The following is an 18,107-nucleotide window of genomic DNA, read 5'->3' as shown; positions in this document are numbered from 1 at the left end:
AAAACTAGCACATGGGCACTACTAGCATCTATTTGATAGAGACCGGCATGCTGCTAACTTCCTCCAATGTTCAAGACAGCCTCATTCCGACAACAAAGATCTATGCATTCCAAAACGTCAACAGTGCCAAAGTTGAAAATCTCTGCTCCAAAGCCTATACGAATATATACAAAATAATATTTGGCAATAAATTATGCACAAGAAAATTGGAAGATCAGAATCTTAGAATGGGACAATCTTCCATGACTTGTTAACACATGTACACTCACACAAATGCACATACATTTGCATGCATAAATTAAACACACATATATGTATTTGTTATGTAAACAAATATACATATTCCTATATGGCAATTAATACTCAATTTTTTGGTATTTGATTCTGAATACTTTTTTGAAGCAATTGATTTTTTTCCTCTGTTATCAAAATATTGGTTGTCCTGGGTTATTTAAATCTCTAGTAATCAAAGTCATAATTTTAAGTTAACATAGGCTTTCTCCTCTTGGTAATCACAGGAACCATACAGGGACAAAGCCATTCTAGTGTGGGGCTAATATTTAGAAAAGCATTTCTTTGTGTGCCTATAATATTTCTGGATTATTGGTATTCAGGCTCTAGGAGAGATTCATTTTCTAAATTAGGCGTTTTTCATCTTCAAAATAAAATGTTATCTTGAAACATTTACTAAAATATCATTGTTTTTCATAAGTCAATGTATGTACAGTCTGATTTTCTAAATTGTGACTAAGAGATTTAGCTGTCATTGTTTTGGAAAGTGAAGAGAATTATCATCTGTATGTTTCTCTACATTCTAAGTTTTATCTTTACGTGGAAAAAAAAACAAAACTCCATAGCTCTTCTGCATCTGGAAGGAAACATATGTGACACTGTACACTAGCCTGCTAGTCAGGTAAAACTTCCTCATTTTTTTCATTCTGTTCTGAAGACCTTTGAAAATTCTCACTGGTCTATAACACCTATGAACACTAAGTGGGAAGTGTAAGAATCTTCTGTAGCTGGGTGGGGTGGCTCAGGCCTGTAATCCCAGTACTTCGGGAGGCTGAGGCAGGTGGGTTACCTAAGGTCAGGAGTTTGAGACCAACCTGGCTAACATGCTGAAACCCTGTCTCTACTAAAAATACAAAAATTAGCCAGGGTTGGGGTGGGCACTTGCAATCTCAGCTACTCTAGAGGCTGAGGCAGGAGAATCGCTTAAATCCAGGAGGCAGAAGTTTCATTGAGCCAAGATCTCACCACTGCACTCCAGCTGGGCTACAGAGCCAGACTCTGTCTCAAAAAAAAAAAAAAAAAAGAGAAAGAGAGTGTTTTGACTCCCGTTTATATAAAGCAAAGTAAGTTATTGCTTTCCAACACACCCATTGCTAAAGAACCACTGCAAGAAGGAAAATACAATAAAGGGAATATAAAGAGTGCATCAGTTAGATACTGTTGGTTATGCTGCAGTATACTGGTGTGCGTTGTTATACATGTCTACATGATGGACCATATAATGACTCAGTTCTACCATCATATAATTGATTTGAATGATTATGCAGCTATTCTTCATTCAGCATCATTATGTTATTTCACTATTATTTAGTGTAAATTTACCTTCTCAGGTCTTTTGTTTTTAGCACTCGTCATTAGTTTGAGACCACACTCTTATTTGTTTTTTAATGATGTTCACGCAAAATCTCACTATATGAACCTAAGAAAATAGGTTTTATTCTACATAAGCATTTTTAAATTGTAAATAATTTCTGAAATAAAGAAAACATTTGCCCTGTGAAATGACCAAACTTCAGTATAATATCAGGGATAGAAAATTATACTTTTATTCCCTATAGTATCATAGATATTAAAATTATTGGAGAACAACTGATGTGAAATGGACTAAAACAGACACCAAAATTCTGTGGCAGTACTGGGTTATAACATGGCTGTCTCTGATTTTATTCTTAATTCATTCTTGTTAGGTTGTCATACAATGAACAGACAAAATTTTTAAAAATAAATTAAAAAGTAAAGAATACTCAGAACTCATGCTTAACACAGGCAACGCTATGAAAAATGTAAAATTGGTGGGTCATTTGGTGGAGGATATTTGGCAAAAGGTTTGTGGCTAAGCAGATAGTGAGATAAAATCTGAGCGTTTTCCGGCAAAAGTATATGCTTGATTAATGGCATAGAGGTGAAGAAACTTGTTTTATCTGTGAAGGAAGATACTAGCAGGTTAAGTTCAAACAGAGGTTGACAAGACTTGGTAGTACCTTTAATGCAGATATATTATTATAGATATAATAAACAATGTCTAGATAAAAAGGATTTTTAAAATTAGGAAGTTAATTAAGTTTTCTTATTTACTGCCTTTAGCTCTTTGAGGAATCACCATACTGCCTTTCAAATGCTTGAACTAACTTTCCCACCAACAGTGTTAACAATGTTCCCTTTTCTTCACAACCTCTCCAGCCTCCATTAATTTTGGGCATTTTATAAACAGCAGTTTTGACTATTTGATGTGAGATGATGATATCTCATTGTGATTTTTATTTGCATTTCTCTATTGCTAATAATATTAAGCTTTTTTATATGCTTGTTGGTGCTATGTATGTATTCTTTTTAAAAGTGTTCGTTCATGTACTTTGCCCAGTTTTTAATGGAGTTGTTTATTTCTTTCTTGTAAACTTGCTTAAGTTCCTTATAAATGCTGGATACTAGACCTTTGTTAGATACACGGTTTGTGAATATTTTCTTCCATTCTGTATGATGTCTCTTTACTCTGCTGATAGTTTCTTTTGCTGTACAGAGCTCCTAAGTTTAATTAGATCTTACTTTTCAATTTTGGTTTTAGTTGTGATTGTTTTTTGGTGTCTTCATCATAAAATCTTTGCTCGTTTATATGTTTAGGATGGTAATGCCTAGGTTGTCTTCCAGGATTGTTACAGTTTTGGGTTTTTTATCTTTAAACCATGTTATGGCTCTTATTATTTTGAGGTATGTTTTTTCAATACCTAGCTTATTGAGAGTTTTTAACAAAAAGGAGTGTTGACTTTATCAAAATACATTTCTGCATTGAAAGAAATAATCATGTGACTTTGTCTTTACTGCTGTTTATATGATGAAGCTCACTGGATCATGGTGGATTAGTTTTTGATATGCTGCTGGATTTGGTTTGCAAGTATTTTTGTTGATAACTTTTTTTACATAAGTGTTCATCAAGGATTTTGGCATTAAATTTTCTGATTTTTGTTGTGTCTCTGCCAGGTTTTGGTATTAGGATTATGCTGTCCTCATAGAATAAGTTGAGGTCTGGTAGAATTCAGCTCTGAATATACTGGATCCTTGACTTTTGCTATTGTTGTTGTCGTTTGCTTGCTGTTATTACTGATTCAATTTCAGAGTTTGTTATTGGTCTGTGCAAAGAATCAATTTCTTTCGGTTTCAGTCTTGGGAAACTGTATGTGCCCAGCAATTTATCCATCTCATCTAGATTTTCTAGTTTGTTTGCCTAGTGGATTTTGTAATAGTTTCTGATGGTTATTTTTATTTCTATGTGGCCAGGGATAGTATCCTCTTTGTCATTTCTAATTGTGTTTGCTTGAATCTTCTCTCTTTTCTTCTTCATTATTCTAGATAGTGACCTACATATCTTATTAATTTTTTTTTTTCAAAAAAAAAATTGCTGGATTTGTCAATCTTTTTAATGCTTTTGTGTGTCTCAGTTTCCTTCAGTTTCACTCTGATTTTGTTTATTTCTTGTCTTCTTCTAGCTTTGGGGTTGATTTGTTCTTGTTTCCCTGATTATTTCAATTGTGATATTAGATTGCTAATGTAAGATATTTCTAATTTTTAGATGTGAGCATTTAGTGCTGTAAGTTTTCACCTTATCACTGCCTTAGCTCTGTCCCAGAGATTCTTGTGTGTTGTATCTTGTTTTGTTTAGTTTCAAAGAACTTAAAGTGTAATCTTTTTTTATTTCTTAAAGTTTTATTTTTAATTTATGTGAAAACATAGTAGGTGTACATATTAATCGTGTACATGAGACGTATTCACACAGGCAGGCAATGCATAAAAATCACATCATGGAAATTGGAATATTCATTCCCTCAGGCATTTAACTTTCTTATTACAAACAATATAATTACCCTCTCCATATTATTTCAAAATGTAAAATTGTTATTATTGACTACAATCACCCTGTTGTGATATCAAAGTCTTATTCACTCTTTGTAATTATTTATATTGTACCTATTAAATATCCCCACATCTCTACACACCCACTGCCCTTGTCAGCTTCTGGTCACCATCCTTCTACTATCACCATGAGTTCAATTATTTTGATTTGTAAATCCCACAAATAAGAGAGAGCATGTGATGATTATCTTTCTGTGCCTGGCTTATTTTTCTTAACATAATAATCTTCAGTTACATCAATGTTGTTGAAAATGACAGAATCTCTTTTTTTTTAATACTGATAGTACTTCAGTATGTATATGTATCATATTTTCTTTACCCATTCATCTGTTGACGAACACATAGGTTGCTTTTGGATCTTGTGTATTGTGAATGATGCTGTCACAAATATGAGAGTGCAAATATCTGTGTGATATACTGATTTATATTATTTTGGGTATATACTCAGTTAATGGGATTGGTGGACCATATTGTAGCTATATTTTTTTTTTTGTTTTTTGAGGAATCTCCAAACTATTCTCCATAGTGGTTGAATTACTTTACATTCCCACCAATATTGTAAAAGAGTTCTCTTTTCTCCACATCCTCACCAACATTTGTTATTGCCTTGATATAGATTGCCTTGAATCTGTAGATTGCTTTGGGTAGTATGGACATTTTTACAATATTGATACTTTTAGTTCATTAACATAAGATATGTTTTTATTTTTATTTTTGTTCCTCTTCCGTGTATTTGATCAGTGTTTTATAGTTTCCATGATAGAGACCTTTCACTTATTTGGTCAATTTAATTCCTAGATATTTACTTTCATGTTTAGGTATTATGAATGGGACATTTTAAAATTTCCCTTTCACATTGTTCACTGTTGGCATGTAGAAATGCTACTAATTTTGTGTGCTAATTTTGTATTTTGCAACTTTACTGAGTTTGTTTTTAGTTCTTTTTTTTTTTGAGACAGAGTCTAACTCCGTCACCAGGCTCCAGGTTGGAGTGCAGTGGCGTGACCTCGGCTCACTGTAACCTCCGCCTCCCTGGTTCAAGCAATTCTCCTGCCTCAGCCTCCCAAGTAGCTGGGACTACAGGCGCGTGCCCCCAGGCCCAGCTAATTTTTTTGTATTTTTAGCAGAGATGGGGTTTCACCATGTTGGCCAGGATGGTGTCAATCTCTTGACCTCATAATCCACCCAGCTCGGCCTCCCAAAGTGCTGGGATTACAGGCGTGAGCCATTATGCCTGGCCTGTTTTTAGTTCTTATAGTTTATTAGTGGAGATTTTAGGTTTGTTCAAATATAAGAATATATCATCTGCAAACAGAGGTAATTTGACTTCTTCTTTTTCAATTTAAATGGCTTCTATTTCTTTCTCTTTTCTGATTGCTCTAGTTAAAATTTCCAACACAATGTTGTATAACAGTGGTGATAGTGAGTATCCTTGTCATGTAGTAGATCTTACAGGAAAGGCTTTCAGTTTTTCCTGATTCTGCATGGTACTAGCTGTGGGTCTGACAAATATGGCTATTGTTGTGTTGATATATGTTCCTTCTATAGCCAGTCTTTTGAGTGTTTTTATCATATAGTCATGTCGAATTTTTATCAAATTCCTTTTCAGCATGGATTAAAATTATCAAAATGTTTTTGTCCTTCATTTTGATATGATTTATCACACTGACTGGGTTGTATATGCTTACCATCCTTGTATCCCAGGGATAAAGCTCACTTGGTCATGATGAATGATCTTGCAATATGTTGTTGAATTTAGGTTGCTAGTGTTTTGTCAAAGATTTTTGCATCAATAATTTTCAGTGATTTTGGCCTGTAGTTTTCTGTTTGTTTGTTTGCTGATGTATCTTTGTCTGTTTTTTTTTGTATCAGGGCAGTACTGGTCACACAGAATGAATTTGGAAAAATTTTCTTCACCTCTATTTTCAGAATAGTTTGAATAAGAGTGATACCGGTTCTTCTTTATATGTTTGGTATAAATTGGTAGTGAAGCCATCAGGTCCTGGGCTTTTCGTTACTAGGATATTTTTATTATGGCTTTGATTTTGTTACTCATTATTGGTCTGTTCAGGTTTTATAATTCTTCATGGTTCAATCTGGGTAAGTTTTATGTGGCTACAAATTTGTCAATTTCTTCTAGATTATCCAATTTATTGGCATATGGTTGTTCATAGTAGCCATGACTAATCCTTTGAATTTCTGTAGTATCAGTTGTAATGTCTCCTTTTTTATTTCTGATTTTATTTATTTGGAGCTTTGTTTTTCTCTGATTCTGGCTAAAGTTTTGCCACTTTTATTTTATTTCAAAAAAGTTTTTTGTCTCATTAATCTTTTCTTTGTTTACTTTCTTTTCTTTTCATTTATTTCTGCTCTGGTATTTATTATTTCTTCCCTTTCACCAATTTGGGTTTATTTTGCTCTTGCATTTTTAGCTCTCTAAGGTCCCTTGTTAAATTGTTTATTTGAGATTTTTCATGTAGGCACGCATAGTTATATATTTCCCTCTGAGTACTGCTTTTTCTGTATCTTATAGGTTTTGATACATTGTATTTCCGTTTTCCTTTGTTTTAATAAATTTTTCTCTGTTTTAAAGCTCTTAATTGACCCTTGTTCATTCAAGAGCGTGTTGTTTAATTTTCATGTATTTGTATGACTTTCAAAATTTCTCTTGTTATTGTGTTTTTGTTTAATTATGGTCAAAGAAGATGCTTTGTATTATTTCACTTCTTGTAAATGTTTTAAGACTTGTTTTGTGACCTAACGTATGGTCTACCCTTGAGGATAATCCTTGTGAAAAGAAGATTGTGTATTCTGTAGCTGTTGGATAAAATGCTCTGTAAATACCTATTAGGGTTTTACAGAGAGACAGAACCAATAGGATACATATATATACATAAGGGAGTTTATTAGGGAGAATTGACTTACTAAATTACAAGGCAATCCTCGTTATAGGCCATTTGCAAGCTGGGGAACAGAGAAGACAGTAGCAGCTCAGTTCAAGTGCAAAAGCGTTAAAACTAAGGAAGCTAACAGTGCAGCCTTCAGGCTGTGGCCAAAGGCTCAAAGGACCTGGGGAAGGCACTGGTGCAAATTTCAGAGTCAAAAGTCTAGAGAACTTGGAGTCTGTTGTCTAACGGAAGGAGCAGAAGCAACCGTTCACCATGAAAAGAAGGAAAATCTTGAGAAAATCCAGCAAGCAAAGTTATTCTACCTTCTTCAGCCTGCCTTGTTTTATCTGCACTAAATTGTGCAAATTGTGCCCAACTAAATTGAAGGTGTGTCTTCCTCTTTCAGGACACCAACTCAAAAGTTAACCTCCTCTGGCAACACACTCACAGGCACACTCAGAGACAATATTTTACCAGCTATCTAAACAGCCCTCTATCCAATCAAGTTGACACCCAATATTAACTGTCATAAGTCTACCCCTTGTCAACTTGGCATTCATACAAATCTCCTTAACTTACTTGCTCTTCAATTAAAGATAATAATGAGGACATATTTGTACCTAACATAATACAACCATCCTTTGTACAATCGAAAAAGCACCAATTCTTAATCTGAATGCTATTACTTAAAATTACCAATATTTAAATGTTGATATAAAGTCAATAAATCTTATGTTACATAATAAAGGAATACAAAAGGAAATAAAATAAATATATTTTTGTAGTTCAGGTGTATACAAGCACAAACATATTCTTAATAAAATGAGGTGGAAATACCGATGACAATTTACAGTCCTCATTTCTGTAACTGGTAACATGGTCATGGTGGTTACTGTTAACTTCTTCCCAGTTTGTATTTCCATTGCCTTCAGCAAGCACCTTGGCTGATGGTGGCTCTTTGCCTGGTGGAATTACCCAAACTTTCATTTCTGGGGGATCTGAGTCATTTGTAGTCCCTGTCTGGATTGGGTTGTTGTAGTTTCCAATTGACCTTAATTGCAGGGCATGGTAATACTAAGACACACCCCAAAGGACCTTTTGTATTCCAGACATATTCTTTCTTACCTCCATTGTGGAGCAATAGTCTGATTTCTTCTTGATAGTTTGGGTCAAGCACCCCAGCCAACAATGTAACTCTCTTAATAGCCTGCTTACTTAAAGACAGGAGGAGCCCAAAGTGGTCACACGTCTGTCTTAACTTACAGTTCAATGAAATCATTGCTGTGTCTCCTGGAACTAAGACCTCAAGGCCAGCAGAACATAATGTTGCAGAAACAGGAAGCAAAAATTTTGCTAGCAGGTCACTAGGGGTAATGGTGACTGGTGTCACTTCAACTTCCACCCCTTGATTCTTGGACTTGTGACTTCTGGCTATGGGAGAAACAGTACCATGTATCAGATGTTGATTCAGAACATACATAGCCTTCTGGAGAACTCTGCCCCAGACCTGCAAAGTATTGTTTGGCATTGTAATTGTCACTTTAAAAGACCATTACACCATTCTATCAAGCCAGCCGCTTCGGGATAATGGAGAGATGATAAGATCAGTGAATGCCATAAGCATGAGCCAACTGCCACACTTCTTTTCCTGTTGAAAAGACCTCCTTGGTCAGAGGTAATGCCATATGGAATATCATCGCAGTGATTGAGGCATTCTGTGAGTCCACTAATGGTAGTATTGGCAGAAGTATTGCATGCAGAGAAGGCAAATTTATATCCTGAGTTAAAGTTTATTCCAGTAAGGACAAACAACTGTACCTTCTATAATTAAAGAGTTAAAATGTAACCAAGCTGATATCAGGTATTAGGTTGACCACTCTGAGAAATGGTCCCGTAACAAGTGTTCAATATTGGTCTCTGATTTTGGACACCCAGTACTGGCTACAGCAAGGTCAGCCTTTGTAAGTAAAGTCCATGTTACTGGGTCCATACAAATAACAAAATGGCAGGAGTAAGTCCTTAATTATCAATAACAAGATTAGATTTAAATGAACCAAACTCTCAAATAAAAAGGCAGAGTGGCTGAAAGGATTAAAACAGAAGACCCATTGACCTGTTGCCTACAAGAAAAATACTTTACCTATAAAGACACACACAGATTAAATAAAAACAATGGAAAAAGACATTCCACATCAATGAAAATTGAGAAAGGAGTAGCTACAATTATATAAAAAATAGATTTCAAGACAAAATCTATAAGAAGAGACCAAAAAAAAAAACCACTATATAATGATAAAGGGGTAAATTAAGCAAGAGGATATAACAATTGTAAATATATGCAGCTAACAATGGAGCACCCAAACATAAAAAATATTAGAGCTAAAGACAGAGACTCCAATATAATAATAACTGGATACTTTAATCCCTTACTTAATCTGCACTATAGATCAAATGAATCTTGTGATGGTTGATATTAATTGTCAACTTGATTGGATTGAAAGATTTCTAGATGGTTGATAAAGTATTGTTTCTGAGTGGATCTGTGATGGTGTTGCCAAAGGAGATTGAGATTTAAGTTGATCAACTAGAAGAGGAAGACCTACCTTCAATGTTCCTGGGCACCATCCAATCAGTTGCCTGTAGGTCTAGAACAAAGTAATCAAAAGAAGTTGGGATAAGGTTGCTTGCTGGGTCTTCTGGCCTTTTTTTTTTTTTCTCATGCTGAATGCTTGTTTCTTCTCCTCCAGCCTTTGAATACGAGACTCCAGGTTCTCTGGACTTTGAACTCTTGGACTCGTGTCAGTGGCTTTCCCAAGATGTCTCAAGCCTTTGGCTGCATACTGAGGGCTGCTCTGCCAGCTTTCCTGCTTTTAAGTCATTCAGATTTAGACTGGGCCATTACTAAATTATCTCTTCTTTAGTTTTCAGATGGCCTATTTTGGGGCTCTGCCTTGTAATTGGTGAGCCAGTTGTCTCTAACACACACCCTTTTGAAGCAGAATCATTGTCTGGAGTAAATACCTGATGTTTGTTGTGGCACATCAAGGAAATCAGGAATGCAGACACACACAAGTAGTAGATATAGGAGTGGCGGTTTAACAAGCAAAAGAAAAAGAAGAGAACAGCTTTCTCTCCTGCAAGAGAGAGTGGTACCCCCATAGGAATTCCAGCCCACAGCAGAATAAACTAGATTTTATAGACAGGCTTGAGGGGGTGGTAGCTGATTTACATAGGGCCTAAAGATTGGTTGGACCAGGTGTGACATTTACATAGTGCATGGGGAAGCTGGCTGCCCCATCCTAATCATATTATGCAAATGGGGTCTTTGCTTGGCTGGTGCCATGTTGCCTGCTCCTTACTGTATATGTGGCTGGAAAAGAGTAGGGAAGGAGTCACCATGTCGGACATGCTTAGCCTCAGGTAGCCTTTTCCTTTTGGAACAGTTGCTGGCATTCACCCATGCAAGTTTGTTTTCTGGTTGTTTTGCAGTCTTCTTTATTTCCTTCCTGTCTTCCTATAGTGAAATTAATTTTCTCTGGTGATAGATTATGCTTCTTGGTTTTATTTTTGTTTATTTGTTTGTTTTTTGTATCTGTTGAATGTTTTTTGGTTTGAGGTTACCAGGAAGCTTGCAAATACTATTTTGTAACCTATTATTTTAAGTGGATGACAACTTAGCACTCCATAAACAAGCACATAATCTAGCAAAAGAAAACTAATAAAAACTATGACTTAACTTTATCCTTCTTCTTTTTAACTTTTTTGTTGTTTCTGTTTGTATCTTACTATAGTGTCTATGTCTTCGAAAGTTGTTGTTGTTGTTATTACTTTTGACTGGGTGATTGTTTAGTCTTTCTACTTAGGTTAAGAGTAACTTACACCCCACAGTTATAGTATTATACTCTTCTGTGTTTTTCTATTACCAGGGTGTTTTGTACCTTTAGGTGATTACTTATTGCTCATTAACATCATTTTGTTTCCAATTGAAGTCCTTTCTCTAGCATTTCTCATAGGACAGGTTTTCCATTGATGAAATGTCTCAGTTTTTTGGCTAGCAGTCTACAGAAAGCAGAAACTAGACCTCTTCCTGACACCTTACACTAAAATTAATTCCAGATGGATTAAAGACTTAAACATAAGACCTAACACCATAAAAACCCTAGAAAAAAACCTAGGCAAAACCATTCAGGGCATAGGCATAGGCAAGGACTTCATGGCTAAAACACCAAAAGCAATGGCAACAAAAGCCAAAATAGACAAATGGGATCTAACTACACCCCAGGGCTTCTGTACAGCAAAGGAAACAATCATTAGAGTGAACCAACAACCAACAGAATAAGAAAAAAATTTTGCAATCTACCCATCTGACAAAGGGTTAATATCCAGAATCTACAAAAAACTAAAACAGATTTACAAGAAAAAAACAAACCCATCCAAAGGTGGGCAAAGGATATGAACAGACACTATTCAAAGAAGACATATATGAGGCCAACAAACGTATGAAAAAATGCTCATCATCACTGATTATTAGATAAATGCAAATCAAAAACACATTGAGATACCACCTCATGATAGTTAGAATGGTGATCATTAAAAAACCTGGAGACAACAGATGCTGGAGAGGATGTGGAGAAATAGGAACACTTTTTCACTGTTGGTGGGAGTGTAACCTAGTTCAATCATCGTGGAAGACAATGTCGTGCTTCCTCAAGGACCTGGAAATAGAAATTCCATTTGACCCAGCAATCCCATTACTGGGTATATACCCAAAGGATTATAAATTGTTCTATTATAAAGACACACGCACATGTATGTTCATAGTGGCCTGGAACTAACCCAAATGCCCATTGGCAATAGACTGGACAAGGAAAATGTAGCACATATACACCATGGAATACTACACAGCCATAAAAAATGGTAAGTTTGTGTCCTTTGTATTTATTCCAGACATGGATGAATCTGGAAACCATCATTCTCAGCAAACTGACAGAAGAACAGAAAATCAAACACTGCATTTTCTCACTCGTAGGTGGATGTTGAACAATGAGAACAGAGAGACACAGGGAGGGGAGTATGACACACTGGGGTCTGTTGGGGTGGCAAGGGAGGAACAGTGGGGCAGGTGGGGAATTTGGGAAGGGATATATGGGGATAAATGCCAGATGTAGGTGACGGGGAGATGGAGGCAGCAAACCACATTGCCATGTGTGTACCTATGCAACAATCCTGCATGATCTGCACATGTATTCCAGAACCTAAAGTACAATTAAAAAAAGAAAAAGAAAAAAAGAAGTGTCTCAGTTTTTGTTTGTCTAGAGAAGCATTTATTTATCTTTCATATTTGAAAGATATTTTTGCCAGATATACTCTTCTAGGGTCATTTTTTTCAGCTCTTTAAATACATCTTGTCATTATCTCCTGGGGTGTAATATTTCCACTGAAAAGTCTGGTGCCAAATGTATTAAAACTGTATTGTATAATATGTTGTTTCTTTCTTTTTCCTTGCTGTTTTCAGGATGGTTTCATTATCCTTTATCTTTGGGAGTTTGATTACTAAATGCCTTGAGATAGTCCTTTTGGGTTAAATATGCTTGGCGTTCTATATTCTTTTTGTACTTCGGTATTTATATCTTTTCTTAGGTTTAAGATGTTCTCTGTTATTATCCCTGTGAATACATTTTATATCTCCTTTTCTTCTTCCTTCTTAAGGCCAATAACTATTAGACTTGTCCTTTTGAGGCCATTTTCTAAATCCTGTAGGAATACTTTATTATTTTTTATTTTGCCTCCTCTGACTATATATTTTAAAATAGCCTGACTTTAAGCTCACTAATTCTTTCTTCTGCTTGATCAATTCTGCTACTAAAATACCTTGATGGATTCTTCAGTATGCCAATTACATTTTTAAGTTCCAGAATTTCTGCTTATTCTTTTATATCATTTCAGTCTTTTTGTTAACATTATCTGATAGATTCTGAATTCCTTTTCCTTGTTATCTTGAATTTCTTTGTGTTTTCTCAAAAGAGCTATTTTGAATTCTCTGTCTGAAAGGTCACATTCTCTGTTTCTCAAGTATTGGTCCCTGGTAGCTTATTTAGTTTTATTTGTGAGGTCATATTTTCCTGAATTGTCTTGACACTTTTTGGTGTTCATCTGTGTCTGGGCACTGAAAAGTTGGGTATTTATTGTAGTCTTCAGAGTCTGGGCTTGCTTGCACTCATCCTTTTTGAGAATGCTTTCCAGATGCTCTAAAGCACTTGGGTGTTGTGATCTAAGCTCTATTGGCTTTAGGGGCACCTCAAACACAGTAATGCTGTGATTCTTGCAAACTCATGGAGGTACTGTCTTGATGGCGCTGGACAAGATCTGGGACAATTCTCTAGATTACCAGGTAGAGACTCTTATTCTCTTCCCTCGCTTTATCCCAGACAAACAGAGTCTATCTGTCTGTCCTGAGCCACCTGAAGCTGGGGTTGGAGTGACACAAGCATTGTTTTGGCCACTTCCACTATGACTGCATTGGATCAGACCTGAATTCAGCGCAGCACTGGCTTGCCCAAGGTCTACTGTAACCACTCCCTGGCTACCACCAATGTGAATTCAAGGTCCTGTGGTTCCAAAAACAACAGGTGGCAAAGGCAGTCTGGCTTGTTCCCTTTCTTTCATGGAGGTGAGTTCTTCCAGAAGCCAGGTGGGTCCAGACTACTCAAGGACTAGAGTCAAAAATCTTAGTCTTTCTGGTGTTCTGTTTACTGCAGCTAAGTTGGCACTCAAACTACATGATGCAACTCTTTTCACTCTTCCCTCCCCTTTCCAAAAGCAGAGGAGCTTTTTGGTCTTGTAGCCACTGTCACTCCAGGCAGTGAGGAGTAATAACAGACTACCAGCCAATGTTTCCTTAAGGTCCAAGGGCTTTTCAGTCTGCTTGTCATGAAGGCTACCTGTCTTAGGACCCAGTCTTTAAGACATTGGGCTTCTCTTAGGCACAGGGAAGGTCCAGAAATGCTGTCTAGAAGCCAAGTTCTGGAATTCAGGACTCCAAGAGTTTGCTTGATTCTCTATACTTGTGTGGCTATGCTGGCACCTAAGGTGGAAGACAACATCACTTTTACATTTCCATCTGCTTTTCTCAAGCAAAAGAAGTCTTGGTTCATATCCATCACAGCTGAGAATGTACTGAGCCTCACCTGAAGCTAGGAAGTCTCAGTCTTACCCAAAACCCTTGATGTAATACCTGCGTATTGCTGCTAGCTATTCATGGCCCAAGCACTCTTCAGTTAGCAGGTGATGAATACTGCCAGGAGTCCTTTCCTTCAAGATAGCAGGTCCCCCTCTGGCCCAGGGTGTGACTAAAAATGCAATTTGAGAGTTAAGATCTATAATTGGTGTCTCATGACTCTGACCAGTGCCCTATCCTGCTGAGGCTAGTCTGGTATGCAAGATGCAAGACAAAGTCCTCTCTACTCTTCCCTATCCTCTTCTTAAGCATAAAGAAGTTTCTTTTGGAGTTGCAAGCTGTACAATCTGGGATTAGGAAAGAGTCGATGCCAACAATCCCTTAGCCACCCCAGGTGGTGTCTATGTAAGTCATTTGCCACACCCTGCTTTAGTTTACTGGCTCTGGGTTTATTTAAGCATTGGGAATCACCTAGGATCTGCCTACACTCATCTAGTCCTTTTGGCCTACACTGCCTTTCAAGTTTATTTAGAGCCCCACAGCACTGTAGCTCCAATGGTAAAGCTTACAGAAACAGTCTGGCTAGAGCTGGTTTAAATGTTCCCTCTATTGATGGATGTCAGCTGAGTTTGGTGTGATTTTTCTTTCTGCTCTAACAGGACAACAGCAAATTCAATGTCTCGTAATTGCTTGCTCTTCTCTCCAACCCCTCGTGCATGGAAATGCTCTCTGCATCGTATTACTAATGCTGGGGCATGGAAGATGTCAGCTATTCAAGACTGGTGAGAGTGTAAACAGGTTTACCAGTGGGAGTATAAACTAGGTAGACTGTTTGTTCTACCTCTTCCTTTCTTCTTTTAGTGATATAAAGTTAAAACTAGATATTGTGAGTCCCCAGCTTATTTTTGGTTCTTATGAAGGTGGTGTGTATGTGTGTGCAGAAAACTTTTTTATTTTTTATTTTAGTCTTAGTGGTACAAGTATAGTTTTGTTACTTAGGTTAACTTGTTTCATGGGGGTTTGCTGTACTTTCATCACCAAGGTATTAAGCCTAGTATCAATTAGTTATTTTTTCTGATGCTTTCCCTTCTCCCCGCCTCCATGCTCTGGTAGCCCCCAATACCTGCTGTCCCCTTCTATGTGTCCATATGTTTTCAACATTTAGCTTCCACTTATAAATGAAATAATGCAGTATTTGGTTTTCTGTTTCTGTGTTAGCTTGCTAAGGGTAATGGCATTCAGCTCCATCCATGTTTCTGCAAAGGGCATAATCTCATTCTTTTTTATGGCTGCCTAGTAGTCCACGGTGTATACGTACCACATTTTCTTCATTAGTCTATAATTGTTGGGCATTTAGGTTAATTTCATGTCTTTGCTATTGCACATGTGTCCTTATAATAAAATAATTCATATTACTTTTGGTATATACCCAGTAATGGAATTACCAGATCAAGTGGTATTTCTGCCTTTAGGTCTTTAAGGAATTGTCACATTGTCTCCTACAATGGCTGAACAAATTTACACTCTCACCAACAGTGTATTAGCATTTCTTTTTTTTTTTTAATTTTTCACAACCTCGTCAGCATCTGTTATTTTTCGATTTTTTGATAATAGTTATTCTTACTGGGGTTAGATGCTATCTCTTGTGGTTTTGATTTGCATTTATCTAAGGATCAGTGATATTGAGCTTTTTTTCAAATGATTGTTGGCCATGTGCAAGTTTTCTTTTGAAAAGTGCATTATATTAGTGTCCTTGCAGGGAGGACAATCAGCAGAGCCTTCTATTGCACCATCTTGTTTCACCTAAGACTCAAAACTATTCTTAATACTTTTATTAAAATTGGGGCTAGTTGCTATTTCCTATGAAAATAGTATAATTTTAATTTTTAAAATTTAAAATTCTATCTACACATTAAAATTACAGAGAATATCCTTCATGGGATCCTCTGTTTTGTTTCTAATGAAATTTGTAGATTTCTTTCCTGTACTCCTAATCTTAAATGTTTCATTTCTTGCAATTAACCATGTGCATCACGAGTTCTGTAATATTTTACTGTTACTTTTTGCAAGTTGTATGGTTTTGTGTGTTGTAATGAAGACCTCTTAGCTCAGACTGTTAATTCCGTCTTTTCTTATGACTGCATATTTCTTGATTGTCAAAAACAATGACAGTCTTCTCCTCTATCAGGGAACACTGTCTAACTTCCTCTTCATCAGGGAATGTATGCAGACCAAATTAACTGCCCTCTTATTTGAGCCACCAACTTAACATGGCCACAGCTTATATTCTATTTTCTTTTATTTTTGTTTTTATTTATTAAATTTTTAAGAGGATGGAACCTGGCACCAGATTTTCAGTGTTGGAATTCTGACTTTGCCACTCACTGGTTGTACAATATTTGGAAAGTGATCTCTCTGTGCTTCAATTCTCCCTGCTGTAGAATAAGGTAGTATTAGTGCTTACTTTATAGATTTTGTAAGGAGATTGAATTAGTTAATAATGTATATTAATAGCTATTTAATTGTTATCTATAAAATAATAATAATACTATACTGTACATGTAATATAATAATAATGACAGTATCATAATTATCATCAATCATCAACATCATCATCACCATTATCATTATCATTATTCTGAGAGGTCTTTGAGGCCAGCTACTATGTTTTCATCTCTGTAGATCTGAAAATGAACCATAAGTCATGCAAAAAATAGTTTCTCAATAAATACTCTCAAAGTGCTAAATAATTGATGTTTGTCAGCAAAACACTGACCCTTTATTTATAGTCTGAATTGGTTAATGACACAACCACTAATCCTTTCCATACAATATGAACAAAAACTTGGAAGATGGCATTAGGTGTCTTTTCTTCTTAAACCAAGAATTTATTTTATCCCAAATCCTGAGATTAAAATCTTAAATTCTCTCAAACTGTTTTATTACTCTTCTCTTGAGTATCACTTTAACCAAAGAGCTCCTCATTATGAGGGCTCTTGCAAAGTTTGCTCTGTTTTGCTTTCTCTCATTTTAATTTTCAGTCTCATTCTGATTTTCAGGCCTTCCACAGATCCATAATCTACTGGCTTCAAAATATTTCCAAACTGCTGAAGTTTTGTGTCCTTCCTTTGCATTACTTTGACTCCTTTCCCTTACATTCTTCGCACTGCTGGTTAATCTGTGTGTTTCTTACTAGGTTGTGGATGTTTGGAGAACAAGATATAGGTGGACGATTGAGTGACATTTAAATAGATAGGTATTAGATAGATCTTGAAATCTATATAATTCATCTCTATTTTACCAGAATTTAGAATATGTTTGACCTAATGTATGCAAAATATATGTTCATTGAATTAAATTGTCGAGAAGCAAACTAATGTTCCACTTGATGATAAGTCAGTATTCCTGCCTCCTTCTTTAAGTACGTATTATTGTAGAATTTAAAATCTCATGCTCGATAAGAAAGCATTTGTATATCCATTTTTATTTTCCAGTTTGCAAGGAAAATAGAAACAGCTACTTATCTCAGTTTATTACATTATTTTCAACTGTTATTGTCTTGGTTTGATTTTCTGCTTCAGTGTACAATTTTCTTAAAGTCAGCAATAAAATTTAATAAATACACTGTACTTAATTTTTTGAAAAATATTCTTTTAAATTCTATTTTATTATTGTACCATTGGAACAGTGCCTGCCAGATAGTTTTTAAGACATCTATACATACAGAATATATCGCTCATGAGACTAACAGCACATTTTACAAGCATTATATTTTTGTAAAATGAATGACTGCATTTTTAAATATGATCTTACAACTTTGAGACATTTATATTATATTGAACTTT

Source organism: Sapajus apella, unplaced genomic scaffold (assembly GCF_009761245.1).
Source record: "Sapajus apella isolate SASKATOON/1434 unplaced genomic scaffold, GSC_monkey_1.0 scaffold6, whole genome shotgun sequence".
Taxonomy (NCBI): Eukaryota; Metazoa; Chordata; class Mammalia; order Primates; family Cebidae; genus Sapajus; species Sapajus apella.
This window is presented reverse-complemented; position numbering follows the sequence as displayed.